We start from the raw sequence: 8,441 nt of genomic DNA on the forward strand, positions 1-8,441 counted from the left end.
TGTGTTCATAGGGGCTTCGGTGTCTTCCAATCTATTCCATTGATCCTCAGGTCTATTTTGATGCCAATACCATGCTGATTTTATCACAGTACTGGCTACATATTTGGACAGGACTATTTCTGAAACATTTAGCCATGCCAATGGTCTCATACTAGTTTCTATAGCCCACTAGCTAGTAATGGAGGGATGCAATTGGTATCATCACTGGAATGTGGTTACCATATTCAGTGCACCCAATTACTGTTATTATTGTGAAAACCAGGCTGCTACCTTTTTTTTTTTTTTTTAAAATAATTTTATTGAGAAACAAATAGCAATGAGACTGCTACCTTAAAATATTTTTTTCTTCAGTTTGACCCAGCAACCATCATGGACAACCTCATCTTATTCAGCCCAACCTAGACCACTTCCTGTAAATTCCTCCTGGGAAAAACTGCCTTTGTATGTGAAAGTATACCTGGACTTTAAAAACAACCACAACAACAATGAGAAAGGACTTCTACAGAGCTCTCCAAACACAGGTCCTCCAATTTCAACTAACCACCCATTGCTTACAAAACAGAAAGGGCAGAGATGTAGGGAGTGGCTGAAGCTGGAAATCAGTCAGGTGTGGGGATAGGAAAAAACCAGCCTGGAGAACGCTGAGAGCTCCTGGACTATGTAAACAAGCTGTTTCAGCTTGCAAACAGGTTGCTAGGCAGAAAGGGTCAAATTGACATCAACCTCCTGAGTGTATAAATACTCTGCAGTGCTTGGGCAGTTCTTTTCCTCCCAGCAAATGAGGACTCTATGTGACCTCAGCTTTCATCTCTTATCTTTATTTCTTCATCCTCTCCCAGTTTTTCCCCTGGAACATCAAGAGCCATTCCAGTTTGTGTAAGAGACAGTTAGGGACCATGGTGGCTCAGTGTTAGGCCAGATGGCTGGCATTACAAAATAAGCCTTTGGACAGAGTAAACTATTTGTAGCATGCCATGCTTCAATAAACCTGCCACCAGACCCTGATCAAACCACAGAAGTACAATGTTTGTATGGAATGAGAAATTGTTACTAAAAATAAACTTCAAAGGGTCCCTTTAGCTTCACTTGCTCCTCAGCAATTTAAAAATCACTAGTTTTCAAGGGCTGGCCAGAGAGCTCAGCAGATTAAAGGGCCTGCTTAAGTAGACCCAGGGACCGGGTTTGATCCCAGTGTGCTGTGCTGGCCCCGTCACCAGACTCACCGAGACAGCGATTGAGATTGGGCGTGTGGTGGTGCGTACCTATAATCCTAGCACTTGGGAGACTGACATCTCTGATGTGGAGTCTATGGTCATGGTGGCCTGGGTTACTTTTGGCAACTGAAGACCACTTTTGCTCATAACACAGTATTCCTTTGGGCCTGCAGACATCCGAGGGATGACTAAGATGAGATAAAAATCTTGGCATACCTGTCTTCACACAGTTTCTGTCCCCTTTGCTGTCATAATCCTTGTGTGAAAACCTACTCAGCTCTGAACACAGACATGATGATCAGTTAGGAAATGTTTCTTCTGAGACTAAGACATAGGTTGAGCTTGGCCTGTTGCCCACCAAAGCTGGTATGTGCTTCTTTTGGCCCGCTCTTGTGCTTTTTCAGCAGTTCGTGCACTGAAGGTCCTTCAGCCCTATCACAAGGCCAGGACATCTATGCAGGATGATGACACTGATGTAAGAGTAACCTAGCAGCTTCTGAGCAACATTGACCAATTCTTAGTCCTCCAAGTACAAAGCTGGGAGGCTTTGCACAGAATGATGACACCAGATGCGTGAGAACTCCACAAGCACGCTAAAGACAAGTTGACTGTGGCCACCTGACGGTCAAGTCCTTCACAAGAAGAAGCATTGTTTGGAAGCTTGCCCCTGGCCAGTAGGAATGACTAGACTTTAGCCTACTCCAGCATGTCAGTAGAGACCTGCTTTTGTCTTTGTTTCAGAAGTGGCAGCTTGGTCATTCTCTGAAGCTATTGATCACCCAGGACACCTCCATCCCTTTGTGGCCTTAACAGGGCAGGAGTGTGTGTGCTTGAAATGTGTGGCCCTGGTTCATTTTTACTGTCTCTATGTCAAAGGACCCCTTTTACTAGTATTAAGCAGTTCCTCAAAAGACTAGTCATGCAATGAAGTTGAGAAAACTTGTGATGTCACTGCTATGTAATTTATAAACCTGCCTCTCTGCTGGGATGAAGCATGGAACAGGGTACTCTGGAGAGCTGTGTGAGCCGGAAGGCCACCACTGGACACTCCTGCTATTGGTGGCAAACACATTTCCAGCCTGTTACCGTGAGACCTGCTCAGAGGTGCTTTTCTCGAGTGTGTACGGCCCTTGTACTCCTATGGATGTGCTTAGTGATTCAGGTGAGGATGTGACCCTCGTGGTATTTTGCCAAGTGAACATTTGCATGCTTCTTGTTGGCGTACCTCACTGGTAACTTACAATTAACTCTAACCTTCCCTCCTCTTACCTTTTGAGAAATCATAATATGTCTCACTGCTTGTAAGCTGGCTCTGTTTACTTCAATTTTTGCCAGCGGGCCCCACTGTCCCACTAAACCTGGGCCATGGATTAGACCAGGCGAACCCTTACTCTTACAAGGGTGCTGGATTCTAAAGAAGTATTTCTGCCTGGGGATGCCTTGTTAGGATGTTCAGTAGTGTTTCTACAGTCTCCATTATCCAATAGCTTTGTTCTTTGGGAACACTTAGTGCATCATTCTCGGGGAGCAGAGCCAGATGCCCCTGGAAGGTGCCTCATCATTGGGAATATCTAGTGGGGCATCCCCAGAGTGCAGAACCAAATGCCTCTGGAAGCTAACTCACCTGGTGACAAGAGTACTGCCCACTGTATCCCCAGGTGGTGCCCACCTGTGGGAGGCCCAGGATCTATAGGAAATTATCCACTCCTCACAGGCCTGGGAGTGTTCTTGCCTTCCCAGTACAAGGTGGTAATGCCTGCAGGCTAGATTGGTTTCAGCCTTGCCTCTCCCTTCAGAATGGCCCTAAATCGGTTCATTTTTTAAACATGGAAGATGCATTTTATCTTTGTTATACTTCTAGTTGAAATGTTTTAAACAGAATATGCTATTAAAGAGAAAACTAAAGGGGGGAAACTCAACAAACCCTATTAAATGTTGAGTTCCACACAGAAATAATTTACAATCAACACAGTCAAAATCTGACTGAGCTACCATGATAGCTTCCCTGAAGAGGTGCAGAGTGAGTGCACAACTGGTGTGCCATATTTGTTATTTTGGTGTGGATACACTTTTCTCAATTTTGTTGGCATCACAGAGAATTCCAGAATATTCATTGTAGAGTTACTTCCTGGAAGTAATAACCAACAGTCCCCAGACACTTCCAAAAGGCATGGTTCAATCCAAGTGCAGCAGGTAGATCATTGTTTTATCTTGAGGCAGCATTATCTTCCTTGCTTTGTCCAAGAGAAAACTGAAGTACAGAGAAGGGCATCATTTCCCTCCAGGCTGAACATACTTGCTGATGCAGGCTGTGGACCAGCAAAAATGCCAACACTCAATCCGTTCCTGTTTTCCCCATTAGGGAAATCCCATGAAAATAGACAGAGCAGAGTCAGCCCAGGCTCTCACAATGAACACAGGGCACCAAGGTGGCAAGTCTGACCTCCCCATGGGCCCCAAGCTGCCTGAACAATGGCAGCTGAGGATTCCAGGCTTTCCAACTTTGCTTCTGTTCCAGGCTCACTCATTCATCCCTGTCTCCCAGGCCAATGTGCCACTTGGCCCAGGCTCAGCCCAGGCATTCTCAGATACTGGGATGTGGGGACCCAAGCTGCTGTCCCACTGTCTCCATAGACCCACTCATGTCATCTCAACAAAAGAGACAACAGGGAGCCAGAATATTTGATCTTTCACCAAGGCTGAATCTGCTGCAGGACTCTCAGCAACATACAGGAAGGACTTTGCTGGTCTTGCAGGAGCATGTGCCCAGCTAGGGATTCTGGGATTCTCATTCATGTGTTTCCACCTGCGTCCCACACAGGCTGGGTTGTGGTGGGGACAGGGGAGAAACAAGGTCATGGAGCATGCATCCCCTGGATCCAGCCACCCCAGTACTCTCAGCCTCTGTCCTGAGATGCTGATGTTTCTGACCAGTTCTTCTGCTCAGCCTTTCCCAACCTGCTGTTTTGCAACACTGGCCCTGGGCAGCCACATCCTTCACCTAATGGTGTCAATGATCCACATCATCACTGGTCAGTCACCTGTCCCCAATCTTAACAGTTGCATGTGCTCTCTCTGTTCGTATCTCTGAATGTGCCCATGGTGGCCTGGTGCAGACCCTATCAGGGGAACCAGATTCCTGTGCCCAGGCCCTGCTACTTAACAGTCCCATTGAAGACCACCAGTGAGGGGCCTCAGGTTGATCCCGCCGAGATAAGGGACCCATTGCTGCAGAGAACAGCACACACAGTATGACTTTCACAAAGATGACCTTCATGTCACTTACTAGGCTGTGGTGATTATAGGAGGAGGGCATGCAGGGTGCAACCCTGACCCCCCCCCCCACAGTTTACTCCTGTCTGGCAGTTGTTGCTGTCTCCTCAGGCACACCTGCGTTTCCTCAGACACAGCCTTGTCCTCCCTCTCTTTTCCTCTAGGCTGGGAACCAGGCAGTCTCTGGTGGCCTGGGGGTCAGCCTCCCTGTAGTATCACAGCATTTTCTCAGCTGGGCCCTGGAAGCACAGACTCATGGCCCTGCATTCTAGTGCTGGTGCTCCTGGACTCTTGTTGTCCACCCTGTACTTGAGTGTCTGTGTGAGAAGTTCCTCAGACCTGCCACCAGCCACTGGACCTTCCAGAAGTTCCCCAGGCAAAGCCTGATTCTGTTTGGAAGAGAGTTGTCTGCCTTCAAGAGAGGGAGAGGGAGAAGGAGAGAGGGAGAGGGAGAGGGAGAGGGAGAGGGAGAGGGACAGGGAGAGAGGGAGAAGAAAAGGGACAGGGAGAAAGGGGCAGGGAGAGAGAAAGGGACAGGGAGAGGAGATAGTAGGAGAGGGCGAGGGAGAGGGAGAGGGAGACAGCATGTGCTGGGGCACCTTGTGGCTCCCAAGGCCCCTGTGTTACTCAGATATGGCATAGTTCTCATTAACATGGGTCAGTGGTCAAGGATCTCAGACAGTTGGTATCTATGACCTGTGTAGGGCTACCTCAGTTTTGGATTTCCAATCCTGTAGTGAAGTGGGCTTCAGCTCTCTGAGGACCTCTATTGTTTGTATGTCCTTGAGGATGTGTCTTTCTGAAACATACTTAGGCACTGTCATCGTGGAGCCAAGTTCTGAAAGTTGGATCTCAGTAGGTGGCCTTGGCACACATGCTTTTCCATAATCTGGATACTTTTGACATGTTTTGGTTTATTTTCTCTCCTTGCTGAGACAAAATACCTGACTCCCAATATTATGGGAGGAAAGGTTTATTTAGCTCACAGTTTGTGGAAGTGTCAGTCTCTTATCATCCTGCTCTAAGGCAGGGTACGTGCAGTTCAGGGCGGCAGATGCCCACAAAACCAACAAGAGCAAGAGGGAAAACAAGCCTCTTTTCTCCCTCATAGTGTAAGCAGGCTACCCACTCACCCAGGAGGGATGTAGCACTCACACCATCTCTGTGCCCTCCTCTTGCACAGGCTCAGGATATTTATAAAGTGAGGATCCTGGCTCCCTTGCTGAATCACTTAGTTAACCCTTGTAACGTCTCAAGGTGACACATGTATCAACCAATCTACCTCTCATCAGCTTGGCAACCAGACACATTTCTTTGAACCAGTTTCCAGATACAAAGACAAGCTTATGGGCTGGGGAGATAGCTCAGTAGAATAAGTGCTTGCCTGGTAAGAGCAAGGGCCTGAGTTCGATCCCCAGTTTCCACAAAACAAACAAACAAAATGAAAACAAAGACATGCTTATTCTTAACATTTCACAACTTGGACACTGTAACACAGGTTTAACAATCTTTGAGGACCGGTATAAAATCTATCAACATTATATTACAACCATAACCTACCGCCCCTGCTCCCCATACCTATCTTTTTATGCAAAAGACATTTAGTCCATTTGTAAGAATTTCTTTTTTGGCAGAACTGGGGATTGAACTCAGGCCCTTGCACTTGTCAAGGAAGTGCTTATTCCACTGAGCCATCTCCTTGGCCCCTTGCGAGAATTTCTAAAATTCTCACAGCTTCAGAATTGCTGAAAAGTTTAAGTCCTAAGTCTCCTTTGAGATTTAAGGCAAACTCTTAGCTGCAAGCCCCTGTACAAATGAAACACTTTCAAAATTCAATGGCCCAAGGTAAACATTTTCACTCCAAGTTACAAACAGGGGGATACAAAGCTTTGATCCCAAAGCAAGTCTAAAATCCATTAGGGCAAATATTAAGTCCTGCCGTTCCATGTGCACCATCTGAGGCAATCTGTGGAAAATTGTGAGGACTAAAGTGTTTGTGTAGTTCCAACCGTTTGGTACTTCTGGTTGTTATAAGGGCTTCTCTCTTGGGTCTGCTTTGCTCCCTCCTTGCAGTTTTCCTTAGATGATCCATGTTCCTGGCTTTTCCAAACTTCTGGTGTCTCCACTACACCTTTGGCTTTACATTCACAGCTTCACACACGGCCCTCTCAGGGGTACATTGCCTGGCCTCCCAGGCCTTCAGAAATTGAGGTGGAAGCCTTTATAACCCCATGACTCTCCTATTCTGCATGCACCTAAAACTAATGCCATGTGAATGACGCCAAGGCCTGCTGCCAGCTGGAGCAGTGTCCAGGCTTTCCTTTCTCTTGGCTGTAGGGGTTAAGTGGCTGGATCACTGGGCACTGTGAATCCAACTCTGAGGAACAAATTTGCTATTCTGGAACATGGTGCTCTGTGGCTTTGTCCTCAAAGCAGTGTTTCACTTTTGAGGCTGCAAAGGGTGGAGACTTGCTGGTTTTTGTGATGTCCTCAGGCCATCTTTACATTCTCCTGCTCCTTCTCAGCAATTGAAATCTCCTCAGCACTATCTTTGCAGTCCACAACTATACTGGAGATTCCTATCTGGCCAAAGTCATATTTTAAATCATGCTTCTGGGCTCTTTGCTCTTGATTTTCAACATAAATCTGGCTAAAAGCCCCCCACCAATAGCTATGCCACTACCTCAACATTAAACTGCCTTGAAACTTCTTCCGTCAGATGTATTAGCCTAATGCCCTTAATCTCAGTCTCACTAAATCTCTTGACATGAGCAAAATGTAGACAAATAGGCCAGGTTATAACACACATCATCTGGAGTCCAGCACCCAATGCAGTTCTTCTTCCCAACAGAAACCTCCCAAGTCTTTACTGGCAGGATTTCTATCACCCTGCTGATATCTGAGCTCGGACCAGAATCTCCCATATAGAACAACCAAAATTTTTCCAGCTCTACTTTTTCAGGGGACATCTGTAAACTTTTCCAAGCTCTTCCCACAAAGCATTTGCAAAAGCCTTTGCCCCATATGTTCAGATATAGTCATAGCAACAAACCCACTTCTCTGAGACAAAATAAAATACCTGACACTCAAAATTAAGGGAGAAAAGGTTAATTTGTCCCAGAGTTTGTGTAGGTTTCAGTCTGAAATCAGCTGAATCCAAGGCAGTTTGGCCTGGCACAGGGGCAACAGTTCGAAGCAGCAGAAGACAACAAAACATCAAGAACAAAAGGGGGAGAACAAGCCTCTTTTTGTCCCTTATACTTTTTTTTTCTTTTGGAATAACCAGGGATTGAACTCAGACCCTTGCACTTGCCAGGGAAGCACTTATTCTACTGAGCCATCTCCCTAGCCTCTCATCCCTTATACTGTAAGCAGGCTACTCCTACCTAGGAGGGGTGTAACATTCACACTATCTCTGTGTCCTCCTCTTGCACAGGCTCAGGATGTTCACAAAGTGAAGACCCTGGTCCATTTCTGAGTCACTTAGTTAACCTTCTAAATTTCTCAGGTTGACACACTATATCAACCACAGAAGGATAAGCTTCCCAATGAGATCTTTGTTTCCCCTACTTCAGAGTGTGAACATCCACAGCTGGGTGAGGGTTGGGGTTGGGCTGAGAAGCTTGAAATAAAGACTCTGGTTGCAGATCCTGCCACACATTAGCTGAAACTTTCTTAATAACCACCCTGGGTTAAGTCACCCAAACTTCCCCGTGACACTCCATTTCATCTGTTGAAGCTGAATCTGGAACCCAGAAAACACAAGGCCTCTTGTCTGCATCACTAGTCAACACCCACCACAATCTGAGGTATAGTGCTGCTTCCTGCTTGCCCACTCCTCCAAGGCAGGACAGGACAAACCCCTGCCCACTTCCTGTGGCTGCAGGATAAAGAGGCCAAGAGGTCAAGGGAGGAGGAGTGTGGAGTCCTGTCATGGTAAGTCCCATCCCTACC

The sequence above is a fragment of the Octodon degus genome, unplaced genomic scaffold (assembly GCF_000260255.1).
Source record: "Octodon degus isolate 3935 unplaced genomic scaffold, OctDeg1.0 scaffold00021, whole genome shotgun sequence".
Classification (NCBI taxonomy): Eukaryota; Metazoa; Chordata; class Mammalia; order Rodentia; family Octodontidae; genus Octodon; species Octodon degus.